The sequence below is a fragment of the Notolabrus celidotus genome, chromosome 7 (genome assembly GCF_009762535.1).
Source record: "Notolabrus celidotus isolate fNotCel1 chromosome 7, fNotCel1.pri, whole genome shotgun sequence".
NCBI classification, from domain to species: domain Eukaryota; kingdom Metazoa; phylum Chordata; class Actinopteri; order Labriformes; family Labridae; genus Notolabrus; species Notolabrus celidotus.
Window position 1 is genome coordinate 35,561,410 of NC_048278.1, and position 12,807 is coordinate 35,574,216.

The 12,807-nt window shown below is 37.8% G+C and overlaps 1 protein-coding gene across 3 annotated transcripts in view; it reads left to right on the top strand.

Moving 5' to 3' along the window:
- The first annotated feature begins 7,298 nt into the window (after nt 1–7,298).
- Nucleotides 7,299–12,807, top strand: part of nacc1b (nucleus accumbens associated 1, BEN and BTB (POZ) domain containing b) — a 33,488-nt gene continuing 27,979 nt past the window's right edge. Inside the window, exon 1 of one of the 3 annotated variants that reach the window (XM_034687083.1) lies at nt 7,299–7,499. The gene's annotated coding sequence lies outside the window, so the exon portion shown is untranslated. Of the gene's footprint in view, nt 7,500–9,412; nt 9,496–9,616; nt 10,360–12,807 lie in introns of those variants that run through there. The other 2 variants (XM_034687084.1, XM_034687082.1) reach the window with 2 other exon arrangements.

The following is a 12,807-nucleotide window of genomic DNA, read 5'->3' on the forward strand; positions in this document are numbered from 1 at the left end:
AAAAACAAAAAAAAAAAAAAAAAAAAAAAAAAAAAAAAAAAAAAAAAAAAAAAAAAAAAAAAAAAAAAAAAAAAAAAAAAAAAAAAAAAAAAAAAAAAAAAAAAAAGAAAAAAAAAAAAAAAAAAAAAAAAAAAAAAAAAAAAAAAAAAAAAAAAAAAAAAAAAAAAAAAAAAAAAAAAAAAAAAAAAAAAAAAAAAAAAAAAAAAAAAAAAAAAAAAAAAAAAAAAAAAAAAAAAAGAAAAAAAAAAAAAAAAAAAAAAAAAAAAAAAAAAAAAAAAAAAAAAAAAAAAAAAAAAAAAAAAAAAAAGAAAAAAAAAAAAAAAAAAAAAAAAAAAAAAAAAAAAAAAAAAAAAAAAAAAAAAAAAAAAAAAAAAAAAAAAAAAAAAAAAAAAAAAAAAAAAAAAAAAAAAAAAAAAAAAAAAAAAAAGAAAAAAAAAAAAAAAAAAAAAAAAAAAAAAAGGAAAAAAGGGAAAAAAGGAAAAAGAAAAGTGAAAAAAGGAAAAAGAAAAGGAAAAAAAGGGGAAAAAAGGAAAAAGAAAAGTGAAAAAAAGGAAAAATGTGAAAAAAAGGAAAAAGGGAAAAAAAGGAAAAAGGGAAAAAAAGGAAAAAATGAGGATAACTCACTCTTTTTTCATTCAAATTAATTTTAAAACTTTTTTCAAATGTACATTGGAAAGCCCTTAATATAAATACAAAAGTTTTGCATGACATTTAATTTTTTATGAAGTGATGTTGATAAATTAAAACAAGACACCTCTTCTGTCACATGCTGCCCAGTTTTTTATTCTGCATGTAGCTAGTTTGGAACGCATATTGCCTAAGATAGACTTTAAAAAGGGTCAATTTGACCCGCAACATAACAGGAAGGTTAAGCTGCAAAAATAAGGGATCCTAAACTGCATGGGCCTGAAAGTTGCAGTGTTTTTTAGCATCTGTTTTCTGTCTTTTATATGAGAGGAGAAACAAACAGCCTGGACAATGCACTACATTGCAACAAACATTATGCACTTTAAAAGAAAACACACACAGAAGCCCAACTACCATTCAGAGTAAGCACAAAACAATGTAACTGAATACACTGCAATACTAAATTTGTCAAAAGGGTCAATATTGTAGTGCAATATAAGCTAACATTACTGGTGTGACAGTGTGGGCCTGCAGGTCTTCCTTTGATTGTGTTCATTGTCATTGTAAAGTGTGCTTTTTCATGTGTTGTGTGTAACAGTATGATGGATGCATGGACTGTGATTGTAGCCACTGGTTGTACCATTGTCCAAGACAAATTTCCCTTAAGGGACAATAAAGATTATCCTTCATCATGAAGTCAAGTTAGTGAATTTGTCTTTGGTCTCTCTCCCAAACCAAATATATACACTACCAATCAAAAAAAATCCTTTAAATGTAATTTTAATTTAGTTTTTCCACTCTGTTGAAACATACTACACATATTAGCTGAAATGCACTCAAACATGCATAAACAGGAATCCTTTGAACATGCACCAATCAGGAGAGAGTCTAGACCTTTCTGACTACAGGTTGAGCCCACCTGGGGCACTGAAGCATGCAAGGGTGGCCTAAAGCATGTGTGCACTAACACACTTATTAATATAGGAGAGGAGTAAGAACAGCAGAAATCATGCACTCTGTACAACTTTCAAAAAAATATAATATTTGTATGTACTCTATCTTAATTTTAACATTTGAAGTTATATTTTTGGGGCTTTTTGCCTTTATTTACGACAGCTGAAGAGAGACAGGAAATGTGGGGAGTGGAGAGTGGGGGATGACATGCAGGAGATGGTCGTGGCAGGGAGTTGAACCAGTGACATCTGCATGTGGGGCGCTTGGACCGCTAGGCCACCAGCGCCCCTTTTATTTCATTTTTACTTATTTAAACTTATTATCGTTTATGTCTGGGTTGCTGCAACAACCAAATTTCCCCCCAGGGATCAATAAAGTAATATCTTATCTTATCTTATCTTTATTGGTGGCAACGTTTCAGTTCAGTTCATGAAGGTCTAAGATCAGAGTCAACAAATCAATCTGAATGTAATCTTGACAGATCACAGAATGCAGAAGGTCGCTTGTAATATTTGAAGGATTGATTCCTTTTCCTCGCACTCATGCTTCTGTCTTACTAAACAGATGTGATGTGTTTATTAAAATTTTAAGTACAACACAAGAAAATGCGCCACATTCAAAGGCAAAGAAACAGCTAGCAACATGTGAAACTTCACATAAGCCCCGCCTCTTATAAGACAAATAACCAATCATAGATTAGGATTTCAAGGGGGGTTTATTCCATCCCTGGCAGCATCTCTGGACACACCCCTGGCACCTAATAAGAGGCGTCAGAGTAAAGAGGCTGCATACAGAGGAGTGTCTACAGCAGTTGTGGATTCAGAGTCTTGCTCAAGGGCACCTCGCCCGGCCCTGGAGGTGACCTGGCTCCACTCAAGCTCCCTGCCTGATTTTCAAACTTTCCTGACTCCTGAGTCCCTACAGACTGAGCTGCTGCTGTCCCGTTGCACACACTGCACACAGAGTAAAACACATAGGGAGGATGGTTAGGCGCCTCCTGTGATCAAAGCAGGACCTCTAATCTCTTTTGTGGGTCATTAATAGTCAACAGTATTGATTTCAGTTTGTTTTATAACCAGATAAAAACTCCTTACTGTAGCTTTAATGTCTTATTTCTTGTATTGCCCTTAAGTGTCTACTTTTCTGTCTGGCACATGCATGAATAATGCATTAAAATAAACTTGCCTTGCCTTATTCAAACATTATATGTCTGTTTTTTTTTTTTAATATTCTCCTCTCTTTTCAATTTATAAAAAACTCTATAATCGATAAATGCTAAACTACTTCCTCAGGCTACTTTTGGGGCAGTGAGAGCTTAGACAAAATCAACATTTAGAGATTTGTTTTTAAATGGTTCTCTTATTTTATACTGAGTTTGTTTGATTATGAAAATAAAGAGACGGTAACTTGAATAATTGCACGCCTAAAAGAAGGTGAAAATTCCAAATAATGAAAAAGTTGAGTCATTTTATGGTGAATAGTTATTTAAGGAGGGGTGTGGGGGACTTGTGGTGTCTGTAATTTTAAGACTGTGGCTGCAGTCAGAATCAGAAATACTTTATTTATCCAGGGGTGGAAATTCCGTTATTACAGTGTGCTCTTATAAACAATATGTACGTTTAGAAAGAAGGAAAAAAATAGATATAAATATGAATAAAAATAAAATAAAAATAAAACAAAATAAAACAAACAAAAAATAAAATAAGATAAAATGAAATAAAATAAAATAGAATAGGTGTGGGGATTCCATTATTACAGTATGCTCTTATAAACAGTATTTTTATATGAGCAAGAAGGAAGAAAATATTAATAGAAAGAAGGAATAAAACAAGATATAAATATGAATAAAATAAAATAAAATAACATTAATTAAAATTAAACAAAATTCAATTCAATAAAACAAACTAAAATAAAATTAAACAAAATTAAATTAAGAAATTAAAATTAAATTAAATAAATTTCAATTAAACAAAACAAAATTAAATTGAATAAAACAAAATTAAATAAAATTAAACAAAATCAAATTAAATGAAATTAAACAAAATCAAATGAAATTAAACAAAATAAAACAAATCAAATGAAATTAAACAAAATAAAACAAAATAAAATTAAACTAAATAAAATGTAACTAAATTAAATTAAACAAAAAAATAAATTTAATTAAATATTAAATTAAATACAAAAATTAATTAAATAAAGTTAAATAAGACAAAACAAAATTAAATTAAACAAAATAAGATTCAATTAAATCAAACAAAACTAAATAAAATTTAAAAAATGTAATACAATTAAATAAAGTTAAATTAAAAAAAATAGATTAAATTAAATCAAATCAAATCAAATAATAAACTATATACACAAGTGCAGAATACTTAGAATTATCTATGTACAACAAACAGTCTGACTCTTGAGGACTACTACAGGTGACTCTGCTACTTTATATGAGCCTTATTCTGCCTCATAAACAATACATCCGTCATAAATGTATGACCTACTTTGAAACACCACATACATTGAAGAGTTGTACTCGTGCTGTCTCACCCTGCACCATCACACACTGTCTGAATCCGCGGTTTAGACCCAGTTCCTCTAGAAAAAGGACATGGGGAGGGAGAGCGTGCCTGCAGCCTGCAGCCTGTAACTGTATATGCACACACGCCTGAACATCTGGATGGGGGCGCTGTGACAATAAATGCCCAGAGAGCGTGGCGCTATACATCTGACACAGGAGAATTATAGAGTTAATAGTATTTGGCATGACACGGAGAGAGAGCGGGGAGCGCAGAGCCTGAGTGCCTGAATGCAGTCTCATCCTGTTTAGTATTCACTGTGCGCAGCGCCTCGAGGCCCCGGAGAGGGCTCACCTGCCCGGAGTCTAGACGCACTCTCACGCGCGCTTCAACACGGCGGGAATCGAACCAGCTTTTATATACTGTCCGTGAGGGAGTCAACACACAGAAGGCTGGTTCCGCCGCCCGAGGGAGAAGAAGACACTCCGGTGAGTAGAGAGAGTGGGTCGAGTGGGTGGACTGGTGGGTGGGGCTCAGACAGTCGGGTCGGCTGGGGACGCGGCTGCCTGTCTACCTGCCCGCAGGGGCGCGTGGGCTCAATCACAGAGTAATCCAGTTACTCCTTCACATGTAATCTGATTACTTTCAGTGTGAATACTTCTTTTAGTGCATTACTCCTCACACCACAATCCCACGCAGTACATTTACACACATTTTTTTAACATGCATGGAAACAAAAATAAACAATACAGAGTGTTCTTTTATTAAAAAGCATCAACTATGAGCATCAATATAAAAAAATACATGACATTATTCTAAGTGAGCATTATTCTGAGTGGATAAAACTCACAGTCCTTCCACTTATTGCACAAAAGAAAACTTTTCTGCATCACTCATACAGATGATCACCTGTGCCAAGTTAAAATATGAACCTTGGTAACAATTCACTCCTAAGGAAACATGCTATTTTATTTAACTGTTGTCATATCTACACATCTTTACATTTTGTTTGCATTACAACTTATTTTTGCAGGATATCGTCCATGCACTTGCACCATCACATAAGTTAAATTGAATAAAAAATGTTTGTTTGTATCTTAGCACTGTTATGAAAAGCAGACAGCTTATTTTGCATGCATTGGTGTCCAAATTTGCAGCACATAAGGTGCAATGTAAATTCCAGAACAATACTGAGACAATGCATAGCCTGCTGCCACCCCACCTGTCTGCTTCTCTGCCTGTCTGCAGGTAGAGAAGCAGGTAGACAGGTGAAGATGCATTGAAACAAAAATAAACAATACAGAGTGTTCTTTTATTAAAAAGCATCAAATATGAGCATCGATATAAAAAAATACATGACATTATTCTAAGTGAGCATTATTCTGAGTGGATAAAACTCACAGTCCTTCCACTTATTGCACAAAAGAAAACTTTTCTGCATCACTCATACAGATGATCACCTGTGCCAAGTTAAAATATGAACCTTGGTAACAATTCACTCCTAAGGAAACATGCTATTTTATTTAACTGTTGTCATATCTACACACCTTTACATTTTGTTTGCATTACAACTTATTTTTGCAGGATATCGTCCATGCACTTGCACCATCACACAAGTTAAATTGAATAAAAAATGTTTGTTTGTATCTTAGCACTGTTATGAAAAGCAGACAGCTTATTTTGCATGCATTGGTGTCCAAATTTGCAGCACATAAGGTGCATTGTAAATTCCAGAACAATACTGAGACAATGCATAGTCTGCTGCCACCCCACCTGTCTGCTTCTCTGCCTGTCTGCAGGTAGAGAAGCAGGTAGACAGGTGAAGATGCATGGAAACAAAAATAAACAATACAGAGTGTTCTTTTATTTAAAAGCATCAAATATGAGCATCAAAATAAAAAATATACATGATATTAATCTGTCTCAGCTTTATTCTGAGTGGATAAAACTCACAGTCCTTCCACTTATTACACAAAAGAAAACTTTTCTGCATCACTCATACAGATGATCACCTGTGCCAAGTTAAAATATGAACCTAGATATGAATTCACCCCCAAGGAAACATGCTATTTTATTTAACTGTTGTCATATCTACACATCTTTAACTTTGGTTTGCATTACAACCTATTCATTGCAATAAGTTTGAGCAATATTTTTACGCGTCAAGAGTGATGTTTTTGCAGGATATCTTCCATGCACTTGCACCATCACATAAGTTAAATTGAATAAAAAATGTTTGTTTGTATCTTAGCACTGTTATGAAAAGCAGACAGCTTATTTTGCATGCATTGGTGTCCAAATTTGCAGCACATAAGGTGCAATGTAAATTCCAGAACAATACTGAGACAATGCATAGTCTGCTGCCACCCCACCTGTCTGCTTCTCTGCCTGTCTGCAGGTAGAGAAGCAGGTAGACAGGTGAAGATGCATGGAAACAAAAATAAACAATACAGAGTGTTCTTTTATTTAAAAGCATCAAATATGAGCATCAAAATAAAAAATATACATGATATTAATCTGTCTCAGCTTTATTCTGAGTGGATAAAACTCACAGTCCTTCCACTTATTGCACAAAGGAAAACTTTTCTGCATCACTCATACAGATGATCACCTGTGCCAAGTTAAAATATGAACCTGGATATGAATTCCCCCATAAGGAAACATGCTATTTCATTTAACTGTTGTCATATCTACACATCTTTAACTTTGGTTTGCATTACAACCTATTGATTGCAATAAGTTTGAGCAATATTTTTACGCGTCCAGAGTGATGTTTTTGCAGGATATCTTCCATGCACTTGCACCCTCACATAAGTTACATTGAATAAAAAATGTTTGTTTGTATCTTAGCACTGTTATGAAAAGCAGACAGCTTATTGTGCATGCATTTGTGTCCAAATTTGCAGCACATAAGGTGCATTGTAAATTCTAGAACAATACTGAGACAATGCATAGCCTATTACTGCCACCCCACCTGTCTGCCTGCCTGCCTCCCTACCTGTCTGCCTCTCTACCTGTCTGTCTGTCCAGCCGATCGGTAGCTCTGCGATCTGTCTGCAACCCCTGGGAGAGTTACCAAAAAAAAAAAATCCCCGCTTTGGCTCCTCTGCCTCCCCCCCCCACCCCCTTACCCTCCTCCCCTCCTCGATAGCTCCGCGCTCATCTCCTCCTCTCGCCTTTCATGTGTGTGCGTGTGCGTGTGCGTGCATGTGCAAGTATGTACGTGTATGCATGAATTGTGTGCGGCTGCTGGTTCACACACACACTCACACACACACACAGCATACATACATACAGTCAGTCACAATGAATGGCTGCCTGTAGCGAGGCGGAGGGAGACACTAGACCGCTTATTCTGCACTGGGTCCTTCATTGAGATCCACTTTCCAGCGGACTACAGCCGAGGGGGTAAGTGGAGCACGGCGGGTCAACGAGGACACCAATCCGGGCTCGGTTGTTGAGACGGGTCGGTTGGTTGTCCGCCGCCTCAGAGCCAAACTGTCCCTGTCTGTGTATGCGTGTGTGTGTGTGTGTGTGTGTGGTGGGGGGTACCTTCCTAAATTCGGATAGAGGGATGGTGTGCGGTCTGCAGGGATTTTGTATCTCTTGTTGTTTATTGTTTTCCTTCTCGGGGATGTGGTGGTAAAGTTGTTCTAGTGGACTATGGGGGATGGGCTCACAGGGACAGAGCAAACTTTAACCACTTCACCGGCTTCACTCTAGAGATGGGACGTTCGCAGACGAGTCGGGCTTTTGAACGACTCTTTTATTAAGTGAATCAGAATCAGATAGAACTTTAATCACAATGCATCTCAAGAATAGAAAGAATTTGACTCTGGTATTTTTGTGTACTCCCTGTACAAACATAAATAGACAGACACTAAAAAAATCAAGCACTAATAAAAAATATATAATATATATATATATAAGTACAAAAGGCACGAGTGCAGTAAAAAGAAACAATAGACAAACATGGGATAACGTGCAATAGTGCAAGGATGAAGGTGGCTCTGTCCATGTGGTAGCTGGTTTATGACACAGTGTTAAGTGTTCATCAGTGTGACGGCCTGGGGGAAGAAACTGTGTCTGGATGTTTTTGTGTACCTGAGGGGAGGAGTTTGAAAAGTGAACGAACGAACTGATTCGCAGTTGCGAGCCGTTCATTTAGGAGCCGTTTTTATATGCAGATTGCCCACGCTGCCTTCACGTGTCACCTGCGTGCCCCAGGAGTCTTTTGTTCACACTTATTGTCTACACTTTGTTATTGTTTACATTGTTTTAATGAAGCGGCAAACTTCAGTCTAAAAATATGAGTCCAATACTGATGAATTCATTTTTTTCTAATAAGGCAATTTCGAAGATATTACATATTATATAGTAGGCTATATGTTTCTTGAATTGTCATAGTGTTTTCTGATTTGCCGAAGTGTTGGGGCGGCAGTGACTCAGTCCATAGGGACTTGGCTTGGGAACCGAAGAGTCGCTGGCTCTTGTCCCAGCATGGACGAAGCTTGGCAAGTGGACTGGTGGCTGGAGAGGTGCTGGTTCACTTGCCTGGGCACTGCTGAGGTGCCCTTGAGCAAGGCACCGATAATAAAGTTACGTTTCTTCTTCTTTCTTCTGATTTGTCGTAGTGTTTTCTGATTTGTCGTAGCGTTTTCTGATTTGACGTAGCGTTTTCTGATTTGACGTAGCGTTTTCTGATTTGACGTAGTGTTTTCTGATTTGTCGTAGCGTTTTCTCTGATTTGACGTAGCGTTTTCTGATTTGACGTAGTGTTTTCTGATTTGTCGTAGCGTTTTCTCTGATTTGACGTAGCGTTTTCTCTGATTTGACGTAGTGTTTTCTGATTTGACGTAGCGTTTTCTCTGATTTGACGTAGCGTTTTCTGATTTGACGTAGTGTTTTCTGATTTGTCGTAGCGTTTTCTGATTTGTCGTAGCGTTTTTTCTAATTTGCCGTTGTGTTTTCTGAATTGCCTTAGTGTTTTCAGATTTGCAGTAAAATGTTCTGATTTGCTGTAGAGATTTGAACATGACAAAGATGGCATAAATCTTTTAATCATAATTCTTTAAGGACTTACAAAATATCTTTTTTTCAAAGTCACATTTTAGGGCATCTGCTGCCAGCCTTTTAACTCATCCCCAAATTATAGATTTTAACAGAAACCCCACCTCTGACAAGGCAAACAGCCAATTATAATTTAGGATTTTGGGGTGGCCAATTGGATTGTAAGGGGTGCCAGTGCCACCCCGCTGGATGCGCCACTGCACTTCAGAGCCCCAGTCTTTTGAACGGCTCTTTGAAAGGAGAACGGCTCCTCAAGATCCGGTTCCTTTCAAAGAGCCATAAATCCCATCTCTCGTCGCCGCGGGCTGCGGGCTCTCCCCCCCTCTCTCCCCCGGTGAGTGAATTAACAAGTCCGCTTCTTCTTCTTCTTCTTCCAGAACTTTCTAAAAAACCAACAGACTCAAACTGCTGCGTTCACGAACCTCTCTTCCTTTAATATAACCCTGTCCTGTCTGTAAAGGGGTTAAATATTATATTTAAACAGCCACCCCCCCCCTCTTTAGACTTTCCTTTCCCCTCCTCTTCCCCTCTCTCTTCTCGGCTCGCCATGCCGGATCCCTCCGTCTGTCTCGCCCACAGTTGCAGCGCATTTGTGTCCCGGGATGACCTGTTGATGTCGGGGTAAAGATGGAGGGCTAGTCTCGCTCTCTGCTCCAGTGTGGTGAAATAAAACAGATTGACACTTTTAAAGGAATCAAAAGGAGAGTTAAAAGGAAAGGAAGTGGAGGTTAAATAAATAATGAATAGCTGTGATATATCATAAGCGACATTTTAGAGAGAGAGAGAGGAGGAGGAGGAGGAGGAGGGGGGGGGAACAGAGCGTGTGTGTCCCGAAACGGTGGCTGCCATTCGGCCGTTGGAAGAGGAGGGAGTCGGTACACGGAGAGAGAGAGAGGGGAGGAGGACACTGCTGAATATTTCATCCCCTGCCTGGACTATTTTTGTGGCAGTTTCAGAGGGAATCTGGAACACGAAATACAGATTTTTTTTTGAAGTCACATTTTTTTGTTGTTGCACACAACCGGCCCGGGCCATCCGAGGACTCCTTACCCGGGCATCGAGGCTGGCACACGGCGGGGGCACAGAGAGCTCTCTGCCCGGGTCTCACTGCCCTCCTGCCGGCAGGGCTCTCTCTCTCTCCCTGTCGAGGTGTCGTCGGTCTTCCGGGGAGAGACTTCGGCTCTTGCTCGACTTTCATGTGAGATGAATTTTGATGTTTAAAATAACATTCAGGGTGTTGGAAGTTTCAGCTCCTTATAGCCACGTTTTAAAGCCCACGAGTGGGAGCTCAAGGCTGTGTTTTAAGCCTCCAAAGTTACCCCAAAGAATGGAGTTTATTACGGGTAATAAAAGGCTCGTGAGGCTTCTTTATATGGAGGTGTTTTGTTTTTTTTTTTTACTTGTGCTAGCCTTAGCTTTAGCTTGCTACTTGCTAATAGGCCACCTTTAACCTCCTGAAGCAGGAAGTTGAATATGATTAGGAAGTGATTGAAGTTAATACCACAAGTCTGGGTCAGCAGTGATGGAAATAGTTGCTTTTATTGATTATGTGAAGTGGTGGACAGGAATACAGTACATTTACTTCAGTACATGTTTTGAGTATCTGTACTTTTTGGGGGAACTTATGAATTTTACTCCTTTACATTCAGAAAACAATTATTGTACTTTTTACCCCCCTTCATTTCTATCAGTGCTCTAGTTGCTCTAATTTTTGCTTTAAAGTAAGCTCATGAATTTCCTTCTCTTCTCTGAAATCTGACCCCTAAGACAGTAAAATGTGTTTGTGTAGTTCTGTAAGCCTCAGTGATTTATTTGCAATTTAGTAATTTATTTATTATAGGATAGCCCCTTGAGATGCAGCATCTCGTCTTCAAGGGGGTCCCAACAAAAACACAAAGCAAATGAATACACGCAAAACAGTAAATAACAACAAACGCAAATACACAAACACAGACAGCTCTCCCTCCCCACCGTTGAACAAAACCATGACAATAGACAGCATCAACAAAGAGAAAAGCATAAAAAAAATTGAATTGAATGACCTGCGACCAATTTCTTTATGGATTTTGGGGACAACGAAGAAGGGATGTTGCGTATGTCTGAGGGAATATGAAGATGAATAATGAACCAGGAACTCTTTTAGATAGTTAGCCGTACTTGTATTAGGGATGCACCGATCCGATCCTGGTATCGGACATCGGCTAGATCGGACTCAAAAAGCTAGACCGTATTAAAAAAGCTAGATCGTACTCAAAAAGCTAGATCGAACTCAAAAAGCTAGATCGGACTCAAAAAGCTAGACCAGACTCAAAAAGCTAGATCGGACTCAAAAAGCTAGACCAGACTCAAAAAGCTAGATCGGACTCAAAAAGCTAGACCGGACTCAAAAAGCTAGATCAGACTCAAAAAGCTAGATCGGACTCAAAAAGCTAGACCAGACTCTAAAAGCTAGATCGGACTCAAAAATCTAGATCGGACTCAAAAATCTAGATCGGACTCAAAAAGCTAGACCAGACTCAAAAAGCTAGACCAGACTCAAAAAGCTAGATCGGACTCAAAAAACTAGACCAGACTCAAAAAGCTAGATCGGACTCAAAAAGCTAGACCAGACTCAAAAAGCTAGACCAGACTCAAAAAGCTAGACCAGACTCAAAAAGCTAGATCGGACTCAAAAAGCTAGACCGGATTAAAAAAGCTAGATCGGACTCAAAAAGCTAGATCGGACTCAAAAAGCTAGACCGGATTAAAAAAGCTAGATCAGACTCAAAAAGCTAGATCGAACTCAAAAAGCTAGATCAGACTCAAAAAGCTAGATCAGACTCAAAAAGCTAGACCAGACTCAAAAAGCTAGACCAGACTCAAAAAGCTAGATCGAACTCAAAAAGTTAGATCAGACTCAAAAAGCTAGATCAGACTCAAAAAGCTAGACCAGACTCAAAAAGCTAGACCAGACTCAAAAAGCTAGACCAGACTCAAAAGGCTAGATCGGACTCAAAAAGCTACATTGGATATCGGTGACAAGGGGCCGATATATAGTGCCGATCCATATGACCGATCTATTCATCTCAGTTCTATGCTTTTCTGTGTTCGGGTCGTTGACAAATAAGCCTCAAAAAAGTTATTTTTTGAAAGTATTTCTAGAATGTTTTCAATGCATATTTTTGTGTCTGGAATAATGTGTTCAAACAAGGCTAGTTTGAACACATTATGTTTTTTTTAAGTGTTTAAATATATATATTTTTTTACCCTTTTCTTAACTTGAACACCCAAAAAATGTCAGGTGGCGCAACCAAAACATATGTACTTTCCTATCATTTATTCTAACTGAATCTTTTAGGAATTATCCCATTAGAGTCCACCTATAAGTTGATAAAAGCTATTCTATTATTATTTAAGAGATGTCTACAAACCTTTTAACTCAGCCATGACAATTAGTAGGGTCCCCTGAATTATTTCATATGTTGAAGTCCATTATAACTACTTACTTTCAAAATAAAAGCTCCATGAGTACGGTGGTGCCACCTTGACATTTGAGAACATGCAAAATGCTGGAGAAAAGTTTTTAAATAACATTCAGGGTTTGGGAAGTTTCAGCTCCTTATAGCCACGTTTTAAAGCCCACGAGTGGGAGCTGAGTTACCCAAAG